This window comes from Papaver somniferum, unplaced genomic scaffold (genome assembly GCF_003573695.1).
Source record: "Papaver somniferum cultivar HN1 unplaced genomic scaffold, ASM357369v1 unplaced-scaffold_43, whole genome shotgun sequence".
NCBI lineage: Eukaryota > Viridiplantae > Streptophyta > Magnoliopsida > Ranunculales > Papaveraceae > Papaver > Papaver somniferum.
In genome coordinates, this window is record NW_020646860.1 from 443,013 (window position 1) to 468,382 (window position 25,370).

Sequence of the window (25,370 nt, forward strand, 5' to 3'; positions counted from 1 at the left end):
TAGAAGAAATTAATTACACCATAGAGAAGGTATACAAAATGCTCAACTAAAAATTAATCAAGGTTTATTCATTCAGACTGATATACTATATGATTCCGTTTTTAATTGTCACCTACTCATTTGTATACGTAGTACACCAAATCAAAAATCTATGTTGAAGGGGTGGGCGAAGCCCAGCGACACCAACTCAAAAATGCACGATCAGGCGAGGAAAAGTCATATCACACTAAATCAAAAATCTAAATGCCTATATAATATGTTGAATAGAATCTTCTAGAGTAGCAAAATCGTAAACGAAATTTGACTTACATTTCATAAAATTGATTTCTCACGGGGTTACATGCACAGTCATATAACATGAATTTTCAAATGTATAATTTCTTACAAACCTTTGAGTGATATTCATATGTTCTTCTCAAATCGAGGCGAGGCGAAGCCGAGCCACACCAAATCAAATCGGGATGGGGCGAGGCGAAACCGAGCAGGGGCGGAGCCAAGGGTTGACTAACCCTGGATCTAGCCCCCCTAAAATCAATAAAACTATTAAAAAAACCTTTAGTTTTATCATATATTTTGCATTTAGTCCCCCTGTTTTTTATATTTAACCTGCTAATGTCCACATTTTATACAAAAGTTTTATTTTAGTCCCCCCAATTTTATTATCTGGCTCCGCCACTGAAGCCAAGCCACACCAAATCAAATCGCGACGGGGCGAGGCGAAGCCGAGCCACACCAAATCAAATCTGGACTTGGCGAGGCGAAGCCGAGGTTTACCACATAAAAAAATGGTTAAAAGAAAACGATGCCTAATAAATTAGTTGTTTAGGAAATAATATAACAAAAATGTGTGTGGTTGTAGCTTTTTGACTTTAGCAAATAATTTCAATCGCATGATGGTGAATGGTGAATGATGAGCATATAAGAAATAATAAAGTCGCTCATCATCTTTATGATGATTGGGATGTAGTTAGTTAGGTTCCGCTTATATTGATGCATCGGTGGATGTTGACAAAACAAATTAATATGAAATTTTCAAATCTAGGGGTTGTTGATTTTGAGAAATGAACTACTTTGGAATTCAGTTATTAGTCAACCCTAATAAGTTATGTTCTCCACATTATAATTTAGATGATTCACTCCCAAGTTCCATCTGTTTTTCTCAAATCGAGGTGAGGCGAAGCCAGGCCTCACCAAATCAAACCGGGACGGGGCGAGGAGAGGCAAAGCCGAAGCCGAGCTTTACCAAATCAAAATATGATTAAAAGAAAAGACGCCCGGGCATAGCACGTGCACAAAATCTAATTTTTTAGATTATGGGTTTTAGAATAATTTTGTTTGTGAAAATGGGGGCGCGCATGAAGTTTTGCGCCCGTGAGTTTCTCAGTGGAAAAATCTGGAAAAATGAGTCTCACAGTAGTTTTCACAAAAAAAAACTTTCTTGAACTAGTAGATTCCTAGTCGTTGGATCTTGAGAGATTTGACGTCACCTAACACCTAGTTAACCCTGTTATCTCATGCCGAATAATTGATCAAAGTGAAATCCGATATCTCATATTATTTGCTTCGCAAAGAATAATTAAAATCCCCGATCTGGTCATAAACAACGTAACCAACTGAAATTTTTTCATTTAGTTCCATTAGTAGCTCGTACATGTTAAGCATATACATATTTACCTACCATGGTGCTACACATAACGGTGATGATGTTCTTGATTATCACTTTATGAAATATGGTTTCAATTTGATTTTTCTGTTTCAATGGAACAAAAGTTCGATCTATCACGCTCATGAGTAGTGATTTTTTTTTTTTGAAGATTATATAAAATCTAAGCTTTTCGATTGTTATCATCATGATCAGTAGCTCTCATATTCAAGCAGGCCATTAATCAATTTAATTAATTTTTTAACTTTTCCTCACCAACCAAGAACGACATTCACCATCTCAACCTTGGATTCATTATTATCTCATCTACATCTTTATCGTCAAGTTGATAATCACTCACAGTTAAATAACATAAGTTATTATCATCATCATAAACATGAACATCAATACCATTAGCAACGACCATACCAATCACATTATCACAGCAACATCAAGCTGGAGTAATTTTCAATGTTCCCAAAAAATATGGATTCTTTATCTCATGGCGACACTGGATAATCTCATGGCGAGACCAAATAAAGGCAGAGATGCAGCAAATTACTATCGTATTCAGCGAAAAAAAAACAAAACACTGTCGAATAAGTCAAATACTTGGTGATTAACTTGGGTTAATTCCCGGTTAGATGACGTCAGATCTTACCGAATCCGATGGCCAGTGAAATGCTAGTTCAGAAAGGCTCCCGCACTGCGAGAGCAAAATCTTTTCCCGGAAACAATATTCACGGATACCTGAACAATAATTTCAGATAATCCTCAGGGATAAAATCACTTTTATTGGAGGGAAAGCTGATTTTGGGGTGGATTAAAAAAAAGTTTTCTTCCATTAATTAATAATCATCCACTACACCATTTAGTCCGATTTGACACATTTGATTTTTGGGTTCGATACACATATAAATGTATTTAGTAATTCCACTCTAATAAGTGTCTCAAATAGAAAATATGAGTTTCTTCGATTCTGATTTTTCATACACTCTTACACGTGTCCCAAAAAAAATGGCATACTTGTAAATTTGTAACTTTACAAGACCTTTTAATAATTTTAATATATTTAATTCATAATTTCTTTTTAATTTTAATTCTACATTATTTTCCTCCAAAACCAACCTTTCCCTCCAACAATTCCTTCATTCTCATTTATTTCCCCCTCAAATTTCCCTATCTCTATCTCACACCAAAATCATTTGAATTAAAGTTCAATCATCAAATTTTCACTTCCACCATTTATTTTAGTTCCCACTCATTTATTTTAGTTCCCACCGTTGCTTAAGACAAGAAACATAAATATCTCTCTAAAATATTACTTTTAAGACAAAAGAAAAAGAAACATTTTTTTTTACTACACCATTTTCTTCTGTTTCTCCTCCTCCTTTTTTCTTCAGTTCCTCCTCTTCAGTTTAATAAGAAAGTGAGAAACCAAAAATCAGAGAGAAAGTAAGAGATATCAACCATTGTCCAGTTCATCTAAAATTAGGTATTGATTTTGTGTTAGTAAACCTGATTGACAAACCCTATTTACAGAAACCCTAGAAATTGATTTTTGATTCCCATAAGAAGAAGATTGAAGTAGTAGAATTCAAATCCAAACCTCTTTTACTAAAATCATAATAACTTTGACTTGAAAACCCTAATTTTTTTTTCTTTTGAAATAAGTAAAACCCTTTAGAAATTTGATTCCTTTCTTATATTGTGTTTGTAGCAAGAAATATAGAAGATTCAAGTACAAAGTTTTGAAGATTCGGGTATAAACTAATTATTACTTGTTTGTTTGTGTTTTTCTCTCTATGTTTGTGATTTAAGCATGGGTTTGTGAGTTTTGCTGGTTATAATATGTTTGATCTTTAATAATGGTTATAGTATGACAGGGGAGTGTTATATATTACATGTTTTCTAGTTATTGTAATTATTATTTGATTTCCTAATATATGAGTGTATGAATTTGTATACTCAATTTCAATCATCACTAGGGTTGAATCGATGACTAAAGTATCGCCATTAATCCTAACAACTTACATATATAAATCAGTTTACATTCATGAAAACATCATTGTATTTTTTATGCTAGGCTTTGGTTTGAATTTTCTTTTTGATGGAAAATTTGAAATTTAATGGGTGCAAAACAGGTGTATGGCCAAGATACTTATTTATTAGTTTTAAGTTAAATAAGACATTCTATAGACTTGTTATGTAAGCCTTTTTGATGGAAAATAAGACATCATCGCCTTTGTATCATTAACTAGTTGCACTAGTAGAAAAATGGGATTAGGTGACAGTCAAAAACTGTCACCAAAATAGTTATGTGACAGTTTTAAGAAAATTTTGCACTGTCACCAAAGCCTCTGTTACGAAAGGTATTTAAGAAACTGTTACGGAATCATGCACATAAGGCAACAGTTTATTCATAAACTTGTCATTGTTGAGAACTTACGATAACATTTTCTAAATGGAACTTGTCATCAGAAACACAATTGCTTGTATTAAGGTAACAATTTTTCCAAAAACCTGTCATATTTGACAACTTACAACAATATTTTTATATAAAAACTGTCAATGTAAATCCTTTTCTGTGGCACATTTTACGTAAAACCGTCATCGTACACCCTTTGCAGTAACAGATTTTTACATCCAACTGTTATTGTATAATAAGACTAATAGCGAGTTATTTCACAACTATTGGTGATACTTTAAAGTGAAAGACACACCTAAAAGAAATACTTTTTAATTTCTGAAATCCAAGGTTCAACTCTTTGATAAAACAAAAGATATATAAAACTTTGATAAATAAATCATATCATACTTTTCACTACTAAATAGAAAATATTTCCTAAACTCCATTGTTCTGAAGTAGCCTCCACTACCTCATATTGATTTAACTTCAACACTCTAAAGTAGCTTCCACTGCACCTTGATTGGAGGTCTTGTTCTCGCAGTTATCAGAAGAAATTGTGTAGTCGCAGCCATTACTGTAAACTTCCGAACCAAAGCACTTCCCGTAGCTGCAAAGTAGATTACACTTCCAAATATTAATGAATCACCAGAAATTATGGGCACAATTTAAAACACGTAGAGACAAGCGAAGGAAACCGAACACCCTTCATACTAGTCAACATCAATTTTGCGAACTCGTATTCGTAGAAACGGGAAGAAAAAGATTTTATATGAATTATGCATCTCATGGAATCAACTATTCAAAATACAACAGAGAAATGTGAAATATCACATTGATATGAAACCTTATTTTATCTTTAATTCACAGTTGCTATCTATGCATACATGGCTACTTGCACAAGCTAAAATAAAATACGTACAAGGGTCGGACATTAAACAAGACGGCTAGGACCGCAACCAAACACATAACAATCTTTTTAGCCATGAAGTCAGCAATTTTCTCTATATCCAAAGAATGCTTGGATTATACCGAAAAGAAACGAAGGATTACTTTGAGACAAGATAATGTAAACATTGGAAGAAGCAGTGTTTTCCCGAAAAAATTTGTGAGTGCAGTCATGTCACAGAAATCCTGAAGCAATTAAAGTCTCACACTTACTTGCACATATAAAGAAGAATTACAACACTCATATAATAGGATAGGTAATAACTGTAAACACAATCTGAAACATTGCATACAACTGAACATGCCAACTTAGGTAATCAATGAAAAAAATGAGCATCACGTATCTCGTCCTGGGTAACTTTTTGCTTTCTTATAATAAAAGGAAAAACATTTGTTGAGAAAGAGACAACATCACAAACACAACAAAAGATTTGTCGGGCAGAATCCTCATAGTAAATTTTACCTTGTACAAATCCATCGAAGTAGTTAAAAACCATCTACCAATGAAAATGAATAAGGAGACAACATATATATGCTTACTTCAAGCACTGCTGGGTATTCAAAATTTTGCTTCTTTCTGGTCGGGCACTTGTGGATTCACTATTTCTAAAAAAAACAAGCAGTATAGCCAAATAGTCATTAAATGAAACTAACTTTATCGCAGGGATAAGCACAAGTGTGACAATACTTTAATAGCAATAACAGATCAATTGATTATTTGTCCAATGAAAGAATGAGAAGATACACAAGATGCTCAAGTGAGAATTGACTATTTTTCCAATGACATGATATGAAACTTGTGGTAGGAAATAGTTTAGAAACTCACCAATAACCATTAGAGATAATAGGTGGAAATTTAAGAACGATTTTTTAGGGACCATGTTTTTTTTGAGGGGAGCATGATTTTATTAGGCTACCTTCCCTATAATTATAAGGGATGTCCTAAAACATTGAAATGACTAACCTACCCTTAACCTAATTTAATTTAAAACCAACCCAATAACCACACATATATATAACCACCACCTCCTCCCACCACCATCTTCCACCATTGCCGATTACCACCACCACCACCTCCGATTATCACCACCACCAACCACCGATTACCACCACCACCACCGCCCACCACCACCGATTACCACCACCACCACCTTCGATTATCACCACCACCAACCACCGATTACCACCACCATCTCCGATTACCACCACCACCACCACTATATATATATATAGCTTAATTTAAAACATTAACAAAGATATTCTCACAAACCCATTACTTGTCGTTCGTTTTTGGTTGAATAAATGAGAAGTAATCATTAAAAGGAGTTGAAAATGGAAGTTGCAGAGAGGTTTAATGGAGGATTTTTTTTCAGAGAAAAGTTCGGTTATCACGAATTAATTTTTTTCTTAACCGAACTCAGAGTTCGGTTGATTCGCAAAAAAATACGTTTAACCAAACTCCTTGTATTAGAACAACACAAGTCCATAAGTTCGGTTCCTTCGCAAAATAAGGATATTACCGAACTTTAGTTTACGAAAATAATGAGAAGTCCACAAGTTCGGTTCGTTCGCAAAAATATTAAGTTTTCTTTGTAACCGAACTCTACCTTTGAAACTTCGTAACCGAACTCTACCTAATTCGCCAAGAAATAAATTTCGTAGTAACCGAACGTTTACCTAATTGCACATATGCATATATAAGCCCAGTTCGTTTGATTCGCAAAATATGTTGAAGTTTGCGAACCAACCGAACTTCTAACACTAGGTTACTTTTAACCTGCAATTCGGTTGGAAACTTGGTTGCGTTGAAGTTTGCGAACTAACTGAACACACAAGATGTACCCAAATAAATTGTTAAGTTCAAAGTTCGGTTACCTACCATTTTATCCTAGATAACCGAACATTACACTGTACGACCAAAACCTCCATTAACGAGCGAGTTCGGTAACCTGCGTGTTTGGAAAACGTAACCGAACTACACTTTCAGGTGTGTCCGGTTACATGTTCTTGACATATGGTAACCGAACTGGCCCAAATCTACATAAAAAAATTCATTTTTTTTTGAAAGTTTGGAGCAATTCAACCAACATTATCTAAGTTTGAAGCATACCTGGGTACCCAAATACCCTTCCTCCGGTTGTGGTTGGTAAAATCCATCGTTTTTCATGTTTTCCTTCTTCATCTTCTCTAACTTTACTCTCTCAATAATTCTACATCTTTTAAAAAAAAAAACATCTGATGTTTTAATCTCACTAATTATCTTTAATTTAATCATCTCACTAATCATTGCACTAACTATTATTAACACTAACTAATCATCACCCAAAATTAATCAGGAGGGTAATTTAGGTATTAATATAAATATCTAGATAAGGGGTGACCTAGATTTATTTCTAATGTCTTTACCCAAAATAAAACCATGGTCCCCAAAAAAATCCTTCAAATTTAACTACTTCCGAGGGCTTCCAATGATTAGAGTTCAAAATAACATGGTAAGTAAAGGCCCAACTAGAAAAAGCAACCTTTAAATCTTTAAGTGACCAAGGTCCACACTCCACAGCAATCGAAAGCATGGGGAAAAAAATCTTTGGTGACATAAGGGCAAGGTAAAGAAGGTAGCAAATAATTAAGCCACGAAGCTGAGTTTCCATTTAAGGCTGTTGTTGTGAGGTTGTTGTTAAATTCTACTGATGTTTGGGAAGCTCAGTTGGAAGCTTTAGGCTAGATTGCGAAGGAGCTCATCGGCTTCTAGATTGAAATTGGCATATACATTCAGCTACGTATTACTGCTAGGAGAATTGGTACAGCCGGAAACCGGCCTTTGGTTAAGTGAAAATTTGGCTACTACCATCTGCTAACAACTAAAGGTTAAGTTTACATACCCAAGAAAAGCTGCATTTCCTGGAGAAATTCCCATGCCTGAAAGTTCCAATAACATCTCAACTATTAATCTGATTGAAATATCCAGTCATATTGTTAATTAACAAATGATATGAATAATAGCATTTGTCAACCCATCAATATATATCATTATTTAAACTGATACAGGATTGTCTAGGGAGTGTTAAAGATGATCCAAACTGACTGATCCATACCAATCCAAAAAAAGGAATGATTCAAATTGGACTTGTACCATAATAAATCATAGCTTAAGCTGAGCCACCAATTATTAATTATTTTATGCATTCACCATCTAACAAAATTGAGCAATATTAATTAGTAACAAATACCATCTACTGTAGCCAGCAATTTTGAGTGATACTCTTAGGCCTAATACCTTTGGAGGTGAGGTCGTGTAATCAAATTTGTGAAACTCAAACCAATCCAGGCCCATTTTCCATAACTTTGAATGAAAACCATGAGTCAATCATCTATTGGATTAGCTTAAATGTAAAACTCCCGGAACGGAAGAAGTTGGTTGGCGTCACATGACTCTAAATAGGTCCGATGACATCCCTACAACTGTCACATGCCGGCTAACAATAAAAGTGAAATTTGGTGGAAAAAAAGTCTAACCTTGTAGCTAACTCCGCCCATGAAGTCTCCTTGATCCACCTGAGAATCAAAATAAAGATCATAGACCTCTACTTGAATCTTAACTATGAACATCAAATTAAGAAATATGGGAGCAAAATAATAAAGAAATTATCACCAAACAATTGATGTGGATAGAGGAAACTACCTGCCAAAAACCAAGAACATGGAAAAACAATCACCAAATGGTCCAAATTCTTCTACACTTCTATAGTTTCGCAGAATACAAGAGTCAGATTATAACACCCTAACCATCTATTACTAAAACCCTAGTCCAGAAACATAAAAACCACTAATTTGTTTACCAACACACACTCCAGTATCAATTTCACTAGCCGCCACATTCTCAAAAATTTGAACCAGCAAAGAAGTACTTACCGAGCCACTTTGAGGTACCTGGAGAATGACCATACCTATCCATATGAAACACAAAGATATCGGAAAAACAAAATAAATTGATAAATTAAGACAAACCCAAATCATAATCTAGGGATTTCCCTAAAAAAAAAACGAAAACTTATACCTTGTAAGAAATCACATATTATAGAATCTTTGCGACCACCATCAAGAACCCAATCAAGTAACTCAACACCATAAGTTTTCCAAGGGGAAGAAATCGAAAGTTTTATGTGGTTTTCTAATGGAAATAACGAAGATAGAGCTTTGAAGCTCGATTTCTTACACGAAAACAAAGTGAAAATGATCGAGATATAAAACTCGAAGAAAAAGATGAAACCCTAGGTTGATGTAAAAGATGAGGAAAAGTCTTGGGAACAGAGAGAATTGAGATCTGCTTGTACAAAGATAAAAATTAAAGAGATTAATGGTAGATATATGAATAGTAGCAGTTTTAGATCAGACCTGCCACCATATATGGAAGTGGCGGTAACTAAAAAGAACTGTTATGTATAAGTTTACACTTCGATAACAGTTTTTATATGCAACAGTCACAATAGTTAAGAACTGTAACAGTTTAATATCTGTTATTATACGTCAATGTATAATAACATTTTTCTATAAAAACTGCCATTGTATAATTAATCCGTAACGTTAGTGAAAACTGTCACGATGCCTCGTTACTATTTGTATGAGTTTTGGTAATAAACTGTTACCTATGTGTCAAAGCTTTTAATTTTGTGATAGTTCATAGGCGAACTGTCATGGTTTTGGTTATTGAACTGTCACCAAAGCCCATATTTGTACTAGCGTTGTTGTACGGCCTTTATTTTTGAGCTTTCTGTTCTTAGTTGTAAACCAAACATGTTCATGCTGGGATTGTATGGAGATATTTAAATTGGTGGCTAATTAGGTTTGTCAATTCAATTATGTTTTATTTGTTTCTGTTTTGTCTCCTTCGTTGAGTATTTCATTGGCGAGCAGTAAGAACTTGTTTGTAAACAACATTACTGATTGTCGTAGGTCACTGAAATGCTTGTGCTTATATGAACGTTAGCTCTAAAAGGTTGAAGTAAGAGTATATCTTTTGATAACTGTACTCTATTGAGCTGTCAGAATGACTTGTATGTATGAATTCAATTATGTTTCTGAGGGAGGGGTCCTTGATTGACATACTATGTTATGTGTTGTTATAGAATTGTTCAAGTAGGTGAAGGTTGGATGAATGAAGAAGATAGGTTTAGTGACTTTTACAGAAAAGGAGTGTCTGATTTTATAGATTTTGCATATAGTAATAGGATAATAAATTCACTATTATGTCCATGTCCATGTCCTTGTCCTTGTCCTTGTCGTATTTGTCGAAATGAGAACTCTCTTCTTTTTTCTTAGTGAAGTATCATTTGGAAGTACACTCAATATACAAGTCATATGTATTTTGGTCTGTACATGGGGATAAATCCACATCAGAAGTGGTGCAGGAACACTTAGAGGAAAATATAGAGAAAAATGTAGATGTAAAAAATATAAATGATGAAACAGTTGAGGAACACACAAAAGAGAATATTACAGATGAACAATGTGGGTTAGGGGACTTCGTAGACAAGACCTATGGAGTATTTGAAGGGTTAGACAAGGATGTAGATGAAACTAATTCGCTTGACTTAGGTAAGAAATACCACAGGTATAAGGAGTTAACTAAGGAAAAGATTTATCCGGGTTATGAGGGTGATGAAACAACACTTAGTGTAATTGGAGAACTTCAACATATTAAAAATATGTTTGGTTGGTCAGGGAATAGTGTTACATACCTCTTGGGACGACTGAAAAAATGGTTCCCAGAAGGCAACACTTTTCCTGAAACATACCCAACAATGAAAGCCATGCTGATTGATCTAGGAATGAAGTATCAACCCATTCATGCATGTGTTAATCATTATGTCTTGTTCCGAAAAGAACATGAGAATGCAATTGTGCGTCCCATCTGTAAAGAATCAAGGTTTGCAGTGAAATAGCGTAAAGATGAACCAGTAACTACAAAAGAGCCTCGCAAAGTATTGAGACATGTTCCGCTTTGTATGAGAATTAATAGATACTACACAATATCATGGATATCACTCTATATGAAATGGCATCATGAAGCAAAAACTTCTTTAGAGCATATGTGTCATCCAGTTGATTCGCTCCAGTGGAAAACTATGAAGAAAAAGTGGCCGGAATTTGCAGCTGAAGCGCGAAATGTATGGATTGGTATTTACTGATGGTTTCAATCCGTAGGGAATTTAGAGCACTGGTTATACAGTTGTTGGCTAGTATTCTTAGTGATGTACAATATTCCACCCTCTTTATGTATGAAAGAAGAATTTCAGATAATCTCGTTGTTAATACCGGGACCGAAAGCGCCAGGTCAAGATATATATGTGTTTCTTCAGCCTTTGATAGATAAGTTGAGAAGACTTTGGATTGATGGCTTCACTGCTTTCAATATGCATCTAAAGGAAGCTTTTATCTGCAGAGTTATCCCCAAGTGGAGTATAACTGACTTGCCAGCTTATGGAAATGTGTCAGGGTATACAACACATGGGTATAAAGCTTGTCCTCATTGTGCTGATGAAACTGAAAGTATATGGATGGGTCACTGCATAAAGATAGTGTACCCCAAATACCACATATTTCTTAAGACAATGCATGATCCATATGGACTGCTTTCAAGGTATAACATTGAATTATGTTACAGTATTGTATGAATATGCGCAAGACAGAACAGATTGTAGTGCTGACTATTTATATTGATCTTAATGTGTATGCCTGGGTGAATTTGAATTCAATATGAACCCAGCAGCCTTCTGGAAAATTGTTGAAGTATCATTTCCACCCTTTTACAGGTGATTCAAATATGAGTTAAGGAAGCAATTAAAGTGACGAGTTGTTAATCGTAACAAATAGCAAGAAGTAAGTGAGGAAGGAAATGACATACCCGAGGAGGAAGATGAAGAACCACTTCCATAACTTACTCCAGAAATATGGGAAAATGTATGGGAAGATGTTCCACTTGAAGTTGATCCATATATCAAGGAGGAATTTGTTGATATGGAGAAGAATCCTGAAAAGATAGTAAAGAATAAGGTGAATGCAGAAAGCAAAGCAAAGCAAACTGTCCATCATACACTTGGGAGGTGCAAATACCATAACAAGAAGCATAAGTTGGTAAGTACTCATGTTCCTGATCTTTGATGTTTATGTAGGATCAGAATCTCGCAATGACAATGTTTCAGCGAAATTATCAGTGACACAATACAACAGCGTCGCAGAACAATTTCAGAAATGATAAAATAAATGACGTCAGCTAAGATCACGAGAAAGATATGATAATCCTGCGAAAATTAGAAAGATTGCGAAATTAACATCTGTAAGGTTGCGAGAATGTCGCAAACCATACCCGAAAATAAGGGACAGATTAGATGTCATCCACTATGTATTTCCTTATAAATAGTCGTTCGAGCGGTAAAGAGAGGGGAGATCTTTTTGAGTAAGGAACAAGTAAATAGGAGAGAGAAAGTTTAGAATAGAGATCATTCTTGAGTTCTTTATCTTTTCTTGTAAGAACATCCAAAGATTAATCAATAAAATTAAGAATATAAACCTAAAATGAGTTGATTAATAATGAAATCACATGAAGAGTGTAGTGTAGGATTTCCTGCAACTACATAATGGCGCTAGAAACAGGGACGAGTTGAATATTTTTCTAGAAAAAGCTAAAGATTGATATTGAGATTTGTGAAAATTTAAAGTGATTGATTAAGAATTTTTCATAATTTCTTGCAATACTGTTAACATTGAAGAAATGGCTAGAAGAAGAAATACATCCGAACAACCGACTACTATTAGAAGAAGCAAAAGAATTGCTGGAAGAGAAAGAAGTGAAATGGGAGAATCTACTAGAATGAGAAATAATAGAGAAAATCAAATTCAACCGCCAATTCAACAAACACTAGTTCAAGAGAGGAATACAGATTATGACAGGGTGAGCATACACACTTGGCAATCAAATTCAGTAGAAGAAATAGAAGAAGATCAACAAAACAGAAATTATAGACAGGAAGGGAGAAATCAAGAAGCATATGAAGGAATAATTCATGGAGGTGAGGAAATTGGGGCGTTAGAAACATTGAGACGAATAATACATGAAGAAAGAAGAGCTGAAGCAGAAGAGCGTGCAAATTTAACAAGGCAAAATCACGAATTAAGGATGGAGAATATAAGACTACAGAATAGAAGATCTAGAAGTGTTACAAAATCATATTCAAGATCGACTAGAAGAGAAATGAGGCGAAATTCACCCACAATCAATGCCGGAAACAGTATTCAAGAAGAAATATCAAATCCTAATGAAGAATATCGCGAAAATAGAGAAAGAATTGATGATCGTTACGTTCCACAAAATGAAACTTTTGATGAGGGGCAAATTGGAGGAAATCAAGAGAACGGGAAAAATCAGGGACAAAATAACCAAGATGGAGAAGGAAATCAAGAGGAAGGAAGAAGAATTTTACATGTAAGAGAAACTCAAAGAAATCAACAGACAATTGAAGAAGAAATTGAAAGACATTATGTTGAACATGCACGTTTAATCTGCGAACGTGAAATATTGAGAGAGGAAATGGAAGAACAAGAGCTTCAGGAGACAATTCGCCAGAACAATCATGACAATCGAGAAAGAAGGCGTACACAAAACCGGAATAACGATAATCTCAATGAGGAGTATGATAGAGTAAAAAGAATGGCTGAAAGACAGCGAATTGAATTGATAAGAAATGAACAAAATTATGGAGGGGAAAATGAAAGACATCATCATTTGAGAATTCAAGGTAGATATGAGGAAGAGAATCGCATAAGAAGATGAGATGAGGATAATGAAGAAGAAACGCAAAATTTCGCAAGAGAAGATAGACATGAACGCAGAAGAAGATAAGCAAAATTAAAGAGACCAATGGATCAATATTCAGGTGTAAATAAATAAATCTTGAAAGAATTAGAAGAAATGAGAGGAATACTAAATAACAGAGGAGAAGTAGGTAGAAGACAATTGGATGAAGCAATAGAAGAAGCTGCGATAACTCCATTTACAAGGGAAGTACAATTAGGAGGAATACCACCGAAATGCACTTTGCCCGCATTAACTAGCATTTTTGATGGAACAACTTGTGCAATGCAGCACATTAAATCCTATGTGAGGTGCATGTTACAATGGGAAAATCATGATGCGGTATTGTGCAAATATTTCGCATCCAGCTTAACAGGAGAAGCGTTAAAATGGTTTGAAGGTTTACCAAAAAATACAATAACCTCCTTCAATCATTTGCAGACTACATTCTTGGGAGCATATATAAGTAATAATTCCTCACGACCTGGTATAGAAGATGTGTTTGGATTAAAACAAAGGATCGGCGAAAGTTTGAAACACTTGACTAAAAGATGGAGAACTATGTGTAGCGAAATGGATGGCCGTGTAGATGAGATATATCTCATATTATCATTTATCAATGCTATGTTTGCAACAAACCTATTGTATGTCCAAATTTTCAGAGTCAAGAATACGATTACAATGACTGAATTGCGAGAACTTCAAGAAGAATACATTGCTCTAGAGGAAAGGAAAAATGAAATGGAATCATATCCAGTTGCGAACACCAGCTCACAAACAACGAATGCAAGCTTATTACTCAAGCTAATAAACACAGTGGAGAATACTTCGCGAGTACAACAAGAGAAGGTGACAAGTAACAATCAGCAGAAATTGGTAGCTATGGGGAGCCGAGATCAAGAAGAGTATGAAAGATAAAGAAATTTCTACAATCGTGGAGGAAATAACAAGATTCAAAGGCTCGATCAACCGCAAAAAACTTATGGAGGTCAAAGACAAAACTATAATAAAGGACAAGGAAGTCACAAGGTAATATGGGAAGAAATCAAGATGCCACCTATAAATGCAAGTGTGGAGAAAATATGGGAAGCTATAATCTTGATGGAAAATATACCAACACCGTGGAACATGGGAACGGAACCACCTCCAAATCACAGAAGTCATGAATTTTGTTCTTATCATCATTTTCATGGACATACCACAAATTATTGCAGAAATGTAAAAAGAATTATTTTGAGAATGATAGATCAAGGAAAACTAAACGACTTTCTGGTAGGGCATCCGCAATCTCAACCATTACCACCACCACCAGAACATCACAAAGTAAATACGATGAAAAAGAAAGAAACATTCTTCATAGAAGTTGGTGCAAAAGCAAAAAATCTTTTCTGTCACTATATCGTACATTCATATAAGACAATTGAAGATTTTCATGATAATGTTTTGAGTAGAGTGTTCGCAAGAGATAATGATGGAAGAGAAATTATGAATATTGCGAAAATCTCGCCACTAGAGGAATGGCAGAAACAGATCATTTCTTTTATTGCAGAAGAAATTCCCGAAGAGAAGAGGTGCATGACAATCCGTTGGTAATAAAATTAGAAATTAATCCAAAACCAAAAGAAGATGAGGATAATGAAGCTGAAGATTCATGGGTAATCAATAGAATTCTAGTCGATACTGGAAGCTCTGTGAACATCTTATTTTATCATACTTATAAAACCATGGGTGGAAGAGATGATGATCTTATACTATCAACATATAAGATATATGGTTTTAATGGTGCTGCTAACAATCTAAGGGGAGGTTACTATGCGAATTCCATTGAAGGGAATATCTTCTGAAATCTCATTCTGTGTCGTTGATGTAGAATCACCTTACAATGCGTTAATTGGTCGACCTTGGCTACATGGGATTCTAGGTGTAGCTTCAACTTTCCACCAGTGCATCAAATTCCCTCACCCCAATGGTGTAGAATCATAAAGGGAGATTGGGTCGAAGGAAAGAGATGTTACGAAACTGAGATAGAATCTTGCGAAGGAAGAGCAAACAAGAAGGAAAACTGGCGACACAAAATCAAAGATGTACAAAGAAGTGAGAGGTTGATGGTGGATACAATTGAAAGGAAAGGAGAAGAGATGTTGCGAAATTAATGCTAGCTCAGAATAAAAATGATGAATAATCACTACCAAGGAAGCAGTAGCAGAAAATAATAAGAAACAGAGGATGGCAAAGGTAATAAAAACAAGAAATGTATGAATGATTAAGTTGTTGCGATACTCTCGCAATAAGTAAAATTCTCAAAAATACATTTGATTGAACAACAAAATTGAGATTGCGAAATTCAAATACAATATAATGATTTGCGAGACTCTCGCAGAGATAATGGATTTTACAGAAAATAATCAGAAAAGAATGACAAAAGAGAAAGAGGCGAACCTTTATGACGTACACCCTAGTTCGCGAATAAATTTCGCAAGAGGCAAATGTAAGACCTAAAGTACGTCATATTAGGGGGTACCTGTTGCATGACCCGGGGAAAGGCTACACCGCCACCGGAACCTGAGTCATGGAGATTTGGGGTCAATAAAGCCCATCGGGAGAGGCACCTTGGATTCTCAGCTTAAGCATATGACTTGGGTTGGGCGACTAAGGTAATAAGGACTCTCCCAATGAGTGCAAATCTTATCAAGGCGCCGAGGTACACGGTTGAGTCAAGAGTGCCAGGGACGTTTGAAGCGTACCTTGCCATTCTTGACAAGTCTTGGCTTATACTGCACTCGGCCTAAGAAAACCCCACTTAGGGTGCAGTATCGTAACCATAAGCCCTATAGGTAAAAGGGATAAGAGGTTGCGAAAACAATTGGTTGTTGTTAAGACTGATGGGAGGAGCTAACCTTGTATGGTAGAAGTACGCCTCCTTGAAGGGGCAACCAGGGGGAAGATAAGGGCGGCACCCTCCATTAGGGAGCTGATAAGTGTCTTAAGACGCAAATGTCATGAGGCTTTTATTTGCAAGGTATTAAGGCTTTCATATTTGTGCAACAATCCTGAAGAGGCAATAATACAAAAGAAAAAGATAAGACGAGATCAATGGGTTTTCGCATGAAAGTACGAAGACGTCCTGCGATTTCGTCAAGACGGAAATGTCATGGGGCTTTATTTTCGCAAGAATATTTAGGCCTGTCATATTGTCGCAACATTCCTGAAGAGGCCATAATACAAAAGAAAAGTTAAGGAAAGATCAATGGGTTTTTGCATGAAAGTGCAAGGACGTCCTGCGATTTTGTCGCAATGACAAGAGGTGGCATAAGACCTTTAATTAGGAAGGCAAAATAAGACCACACAGGAATGAGATTTTGAAAAGAAACAAAATTCACTTCGCAAGATTGCGAATTATACAATAAGAAAATTTTTATGAAATCTCTCATTTGGATTCAAATAACAGAGGCAAGTATGGGAATGTATGAAATTAGAAAATGTTATTTGCTTCCATATGATAGATTTACTCAAATTAGAGAAGAAAAATGATTATATTGATTAACTGTATTGCAAAGAAGAATTAAATGCAGGTCAAAATGAAAGAAACACAAATATACAGAAAGAAGAAATAAATGTACAAGTATTACAAAGAATCAAAGAAATAAATAAAGACTACTTCTTGGTTAATCCTTCATTATCTTCATTAGACTTATTCCCTTCTTCGTCTGCGTCAGAATCTTCATCACCATCAGAACTTCCATCACTATCAGATTCTTCATCGTCAGCTTCGCTATCAGAGATAATCAAACTGGGAGTATTCTGTGGGATTTCTTCCAAAAGACAAGGATAATCAGAATGTGGGATATTATGATCATCACAAACCATTTGGATAGTTTGATTGCGAAAATGCATAGCATCATTCTTAAAATTCGCAACAGTGATCTTGATTTGATTCTTTAATCTAATACTTGTCATTGCGAGAAGAAAGATTCTTTGCGAGTTCCTCCTTTTCAGCTTCGAGTTCCTCAATCTTTTCACGATATATTTTCAGAATCTGCGAGCAAAAGACAATCAATTATTAACTTGATAAGAATTCATAAGAAACAAAAATTAGTAAAGAAGAGCAGTTAGTAACCTTCTCTGTCAGAAATCATATCTCTGATCAAGGTTGTATGCTCAACTTGAAGACTAACATTTACACCTAAGTCTTTTCTAGCATCATCTAAGATTTTCGCAGCCCAAAAAATTCATCCTCACTACTTATAAGAAGACGAGAACGAATTTGATTCCTTTCGCAGAGTTCGACATTCTTGCGGTTAGCTTCATCTCGTTCAAGTTGAACTTCAAGAAGAGCCTCTTGGAACCTCGCCAGATCCTTGGCACCTTGATCAGAGATGCGATCCTTATCATCTATGAGACCACTAATTTTGGTTCTTAACTCATTGGTTTTCTCTTTAGAATCAAGAAGGAGACGCTTAAATCGATTGGCTAATCCTAAACTAGATCTATGATCAATTTCTAAGAGGCGAAATTTAGATCTAAGCTCATTTAGAGAAAGAAATAAATTCTATCATTTGAGAAGCTATTTAAGGAATTGTTAAGACGCTCAAGAAGGGTATTATTATCCAAGGCATTAGGAAATGAACGAAGAAGGGTAGCTTCATCAGAAATACCATAGATGTCTGCAAAAAGGATTGTTTAAATAAGATAAAACAACAGGATGAATGAATAAAGAGAAAAGAGAAAAGTAACACACCGTAAAGCTGATTATTAGATTGCTGAAGACTAGAAATTTTGTTCTTATACGAGGAAGAATCAATTTCTAATTGTCTATTTTTCTCGCGAAGACCTTTAACTTCAACTTCCAATTCTTCATTCTTTTTGCGAGATTGAAGATTCTTCTTTTCAAGATTTTCACGTCTTCTCTCTAGATCTGAGGCGACAGCAAAAGAAGCTTTTCCAGCCTGCGAAAAAATATAAAAAATATTAATATAGAAAGAAATTTTGAATTATAACAATGAAGAAGTAAAAGGATAAAAATATACCAGACTATTGAGAGAATGCAAAAATCGGGAGTCATTGATCTAGAAACTCCACGAAGAGAGCTATCACCATCCAGTAAAGGAACATCACGAAGGGTAGCGAGAGCTTTGCAGGTATCTACGAATTAGCTATCTCCCATTCCTTGTAAAAAATCAGAAAAGAGGCCAGATAACTTAGCCATAGAAGATTCATGTGGAGAATCTTCACTTGCAGCAATATCATCGTTGTCCTCATCACCCTTATCACTTTCAGAATTTTCGTGAGGAGGAATATTTGAAGGGGAAGAAGAACGAACTTTTCTTTTCTTTGGAGGAGGACCATTTGATTTTTCCTTGCGAAGAGCACCTTTCCCTTTATCACCAATCTTCGCAACATCAGCAGATTCTTCTACTTCAGCAATAATCTTCACACACAGATAGAAATAAGAAATGGAAGCATGTAAATAACAGTACTATTTAAAATCATAAGAGAAAATTTCTTACCTCATCTGTGTATGAGCGAAGATCTAACATAGTACTAGATTTCTCAGTCCTGTTATAACTATCTTTCAGTTTTTGGATCTGCAGAATGTCGCAAGAGTTAGCGAACAGAATAGAAAAAATCAATAAAGAAATATAAAATGAGTTAAAGGGGAAAAACATACCTATTTCTCCTTCTCAGGCCAAGAGAAAACCCAAGGTTGATAAGCAGCGAGATTCGCAGGAAGAATATTTGACCCAGCAATGTAGGGTCCTTTTAGCATTAAAGGAAAAACACACCATTTATCATCTTTGGATTGGAGAGGAGTTGTATTTTTACCAGAATTCCAATCAATATCTTGCATAAGAATTTTGGCTTCATCAATGTTATCTTTCCTTTTTAAGCGAATGCCCCAGCGAGTATTCTCTTTCTTCATGGAGATAAGTTCATAGTTCAAAGAAATTCGTCACTGTATATTTCTCAGCAACTATCTCTAGGTTTGCGAATTTAGGATCCCTAAGTTCTTTGTAGTACAGAGATCCTCTACCAGCACCACAATTAGTGAACTCCAGCATCAGACGGATGCAATCCCCACTCAGTTGGAAGATGGCTCGCGAAAATCCCGAATGAGCGAGAATTTCATAAAATAAAGGAAGACATGGGTTATAAAGAGGAATAGGGAGACCTGCGAGAATCTGAGCTAACGAAATTATGGTTGATTGATCATCACAATATTGATCAGAGAAAAGCTTGACAGAAAGAATTGATTTGGCATTCTCACCAGGAATGGTGGAGAGTGTGAAACCTTTATCAACAAGATCTTTTTGGACATCTTGTAAATTCTTCTCATATCTATGACCACTTGGAGCCATGTTTGAATATAGAGTATGGGAATGTATGAAAAGTAAAAGGATTGAAGGAAGAAAAATTACAGCAGCAGAATTTGCAGAAGGATAACAGAGTTGCAGAGATGAGAGAATAAAAAGAGAAGAGAAAGTAAAAAAGAAAAGTGGAAAAAGGGGGTAAGAAGAGTATATAAAGGAGATTTTTTACTCAAAGAAAAAAACACCATTAAGACGAAAAGACGTGAGCGGTTGAAAAGTAACGGTTACTGAAGACGTGTCAAGAAATAAATGGAAGAGAGAGTATGTGTGATAAATGTAGAATATGAAAAGATGAACATTTGCGGCATTTCTCACATCATTATCTACTTTGTAGAGAAGATATGAGAAGAGGCAAGATGTAGGATCAGAATCTCGCAATGATAATGTTTCAGCGAAATTATCAGTGACACAATACAACAGCGTCGCAGAACAATTTCAGAAATGATAAAATAAATGACGTCAGCTAAGATCACGAGAAAGATATGATAATCCTGCGAAAATTAGAGAGTTTGTGAAATTAACATCTGTAAGGTTGCGAGAATGTCGCTAACCATACCCGAAAATAAGGGACAGATTAGCTGTCATCCACTATGTATTTCCTTATAAATAGTCGTTCGAGCGGTAAAGAGAGGGGAGATCTTTTTGAGTAAGAAACAAGTAAATAGGAGAAAGAAAGTTTAGAATAGAGATCATTCTTGAGTTCTTTATCTTTTCTTGTAAGAACATCCAAAGATTAATCAATAAAATTAAGAATATAAACCTAAAATGAGTTGATTAATAATAAAATCACATGAAGAGTGTAGTGTAGGATTTCCTGCAACTACAGTTTAACTTCAATTACTAGTATTTGTAGATAACCACTTGTATGTATTTGTAGGATGAACTTGCTGGCAAAGAAGTGGTACCACCTACTACTACAGAAAAATAGTTACACGGACATGTAATACGTGATGGGAGTGTCCATCCTATTATAGTTGAAACATATGTAAATTACCAACACATACTATTTTGGGGATTTTTGATCTTTGTTCTAATATAATGTCGAGAGTATGTGGAAATGCAGAACAAAGTAAGTGAGGCTTATGAGAGGAACAAAGCAAAAGGAAAGCGTCCCAGCAATAGTAATGTGATTTCAGATGAACTAGAGGAGGTGTTTGGAAGGAAAAAAAAATGGTGGTATTCGTGGCTACTCATCTTCATAGAAATAAGTTGAAATGGAAGCAATTGGAGCCGATTCCCTTCACCAAAGAGATGACAAAAATGCACTTAAACTAAACAAAATTGAAGTCGAAATGGGAAATCGCGCGGTAAAATGGTTGGTATTGAAGGTGAATTGGGGTCCTTGGGCAGCACAGTGAAGGTGACTTTTAACTTGTTGTTCGTGAAGTAGCATATCCAAGTTCAACAGTTGATATATAATTATTTTAACTATTCTTGTTATTAGGAGATTTTGACCTGCCTGAAACGCAAGGATCCTACATCATCAGCTCGTGTAGGTACTCTCACCCCAAAAGAAGGGTCTGATTCTCTCTTAGGTCGCCTAAGTGATGAAAGCATGGATCATGCCGACAGTTTAAGTAATGAGTCTCATTCTTTGCAAGTGGAAATGCTAGATAATAGAGGAAAAATTGTTGCATCAGGATGTATCGCTGGCGGTGCTTATTGTCATTCTAGAAAGGTGCAGCCAACATAGAAGAGGGTCCTTATCGAGGAAGTGTATGATCAGTCTGCGTTAGTATGGGATGCTCCATAAGGAAATGGCTAGGTGGATTTGATGGACCTGAAAATGCCTACTTGGGTGGTCTAGTCTGCAGATAGGTTGAAATTGATGCTAATCAGGGAGTAATATCTTCCTAGTTTGTGTTCTTTTTTGTGTTCTTTTGCGCAACAGTGATAGGTTCAACACAACCATAGCGATCCAGTTGGCACTAAACAGTAGTATATTGTGACGGACCGGGAAATTACGCCTTTGGCGCGTTGTCCCGCAGGCCGTAACTTCTCCCATGCGTCATGATGATGCTACGATCCAGGCCTTAAATCTACGCAAATGCACGTCTATATGCCCTTGCAAGCATGATCGTGGAGCATGATGTAGCCAACTTAGCTTCCACCCGTTCCAAACTCACCCTTGTCCGCTAAAGGGTGTAAGGCCATAAGACCAAGGCTAATGCATGTTGCATGCATCACTGGCTTTACCTCAACGTATGGAATTCATCACTGAATTTCCTATCTAGCTGACTTATGTGATTTTTTTATAGTCGTAGAAAAAGGTTCGTTTAAGACTTGTGAAAGTTCGATTCTAGATTTAAATTCTAATTTTAAAACAGCAAATTAAATTAAACTTGTTTTCAAGAGTGGGAGAGACTGGGGCTAAGATTCCACTATTTCACCAATTTCCAAAGTGATTTTGATAATTGTACTTATGCAATCTAAACATTCAAGTTGATTCTAATTATTGCAAAAGTATATTTCTAGAAAAACAATTGTAAATCGAAAGTATGGGATATCAAAACCTTAGGCTAAGCATATACCATCAATAGAAATCACAGTTGTTTAATAAAAATCATTAAATCCATTTTTATTCTAAGCAAACAATCATAAAATAAATTGCACAAATTAATAAAATAAAAGTGACCACTTTTTCATTGGAGAAATAGCTTCCTTCGTCGCCCAGAGAATAAGTTTAGCTCATCATGTTGGAAACACGCTCAAAAGAATTTTTCATTGCTCAAAAAGGTGTTTTTATTAAAAAATAATATGATGCAGAGATTTTGCAACCTCTATAGGCGTTACAAAAGTCTATGTTACAATAGATGTCTTTTTTTCTGAAGATAACGTTGCTAATTTGAAATCCTCTTACGAGTTACTGTCGTTGACACTGTTGAAGAACGACGGTTTTCTGCTGTCTGTTCTTCGTGTTCTTCGTCTTTACAACAGCAGAACCGGTTTTCCTTCAACTCGTGATTTAACCTCTCAGCAGCACTCTATTCTCTTCCAAACTCTCGACAACCTTCTTTTAGACTCCAACCACCCTTTTTATACCCAACAGTACGTCTAAATCTCTGTAATAACTTCTCCAAATTCTGTAATATTTTCTTGCCATCTTACGAGATTATTTCTCTGTGAATCCTTCTCCACGCTGTTTTCTTCAATACACACGCTCCAACACGCAAATCATGGTGATAAGACGTCCAATTACTTCCATACACAAGCAATCTCCCAGTTATAGCTCAAACTTCCATGAAATAAACTCGAGTATATATTTCTTCCCTGTTTAATCAACGTCCGACTATCTAGCCAAATTAAATCGATTACAACACTATACCGGTCTTGTTTAACCATAATAAGTTCAGCCCATGAAAATCAGCTCTTGAATCTCTCCAAAACTCGCCCGAAAATCAAACCCTAAATTTGGTTCGCTGCTTAACAACTTTCCCGCCAAATTCCAAAACTCAAAAGGTAGGGATGACCTCCCCTTATCCGCCAGCAAGGTCCCTTTAGCAACTGGGGTGGGAAATAGTAATTTCTTGGGTGTGCACAGTAAAATTCTTGGGTGCCTTTGTAACTTTTCGTGGTTGCTTTTAACACAAATTCTGGGGTGCCTTTAGTAATTTCTCCTGGAGGTCCAAATGCCACTTTTCGAGCAACTTTCTCCACAAAAGCTTATTTCTCTGAAAACACCTACAAAGACATAAAAACCATAATAAATGCAACAATTGAGCACTAACAATATATAGAATCGAAATAAATCAGACACAAAAATTTGTCTATTATTGACCAACCGTCATATTGTCGAGTCTTGTCCAGGCATAAGCCTTGGATTTAGGCATAGGCCACTCCAATCATATTTCCATTTCCCAACTGCACTTACCAACTCTATGTAGCTTGATAAGAATTATGAGCACCCACTTGCTAGCATGAAACTAAGCCTCATCAAGCTTGGTCACAATAATCTCTTGCATCGAGCTACCGAGCTAAGATGATATGAGGGGCCAACGTGCTGGACCGACAATGCTGCAACTCATTGCAGCTGCCTACGTACCCTTCCCTACTCTAAAGGGATCAAGCACAGATCGTTGTTCATCTTCGAAGGGACCGGCAACTTAAGCCAAACTCGTTTGCAAGCCTGTTTCCTAGCAACAATGCTAATGGCCTGGTCCGTATAGGCCATTCCACCAATATGCACAATGATTATGCATCATCGGGTCCGTAACATGGCATAGTGACTCCTAAGCACCAAATGCCCTCTTCGAAAGGCTACGCAACTATAAATGATCCTTATGCATCATTTATACTCTTCCGCCTAAGCTATGAAGCTTACTTGGTGCATGGTCCGCATATGCACCTTCAACCAACTACCCCTCCCTATATATGTTAACTTGCAATTTCTACAACTCGGAAAGAGGGAGCGAATTGACATGCTTGCTTCACTATTCATTCGCAATTATTGCGTATGCGCACAATGATTTCGTGTAACGATTACGTATGCGCACAATTAGTGCGTGTAATGATCGCGTATGCACACAATGATTGCGTATGCTCACAATTATTGTGTGTAATGATTGTGCAACACTCGTTCGGCCAGCCCTCTCTGATCTGATGCACAATGATTGTGCAATATTGGCTCTAGGACAATTGTCCACGTAATGCGCAACGATTGTGCTGCAACACTCAAGGCCATTACCCAGCTGTCCTAATGTATCATTTTATGCGAGAATTGGCTCTTGGATAAATGCCAAAAACACCATTTTGGCGCGATATTGGCCTTTAGCCAATCTACTACTGCTTACCACACAACAGAAGCTTGGATGAAGCTTCATCTCAAGCCATGGAGCATCTTTAGCATGCGCCATGCTAAAAGTGCAGGTGTACATATATCCTTCTCTTCTTTTTTTTTTGTTCTTTTTGGTTGTTTCGGCTTTGTTTGTTTCTTTTGGTGCAGCAAGGACAGGTTCACACACTAGCACATGGAAAATCCACTTGTTGCACCGAAGAATTTGCTTGTTAGTGTTATTTTTTTTTGTTTCGGCCTTATATATGTTGTCTAGCACAATGAGGATAGGCTTTTTTGGGGTCTGTAACTGCTTATATTTGCAGTATTGTTTCTTTGAGTTCCGTTAACTTCGTATAAGCTGATTTGATCGTAAAATCTCC

At 36.0% G+C, this 25,370-nt stretch overlaps 1 long non-coding RNA gene across 2 annotated transcripts; it reads right to left on the reverse strand.

Moving 5' to 3' along the window:
• Window positions 1-4,406: 4,406 nt before the first annotated feature.
• Window positions 4,407-9,393, reverse strand: LOC113342525. 2 transcript variants are annotated; one of them, XR_003356711.1, is made up of 5 exons: window positions 9,055-9,393; window positions 8,910-8,944; window positions 8,514-8,679; window positions 7,880-7,916; window positions 4,407-4,659 (listed from the first exon to the last, which is right to left on the reverse strand). It is a non-coding gene; the product is annotated as an uncharacterized LOC113342525 (long non-coding RNA). The 2 variants fall into 2 exon arrangements; XR_003356710.1 differs by having other exon boundaries at window positions 8,514-8,944.
• Between the last annotated feature and the right edge of the window lie 15,977 nt (window positions 9,394-25,370).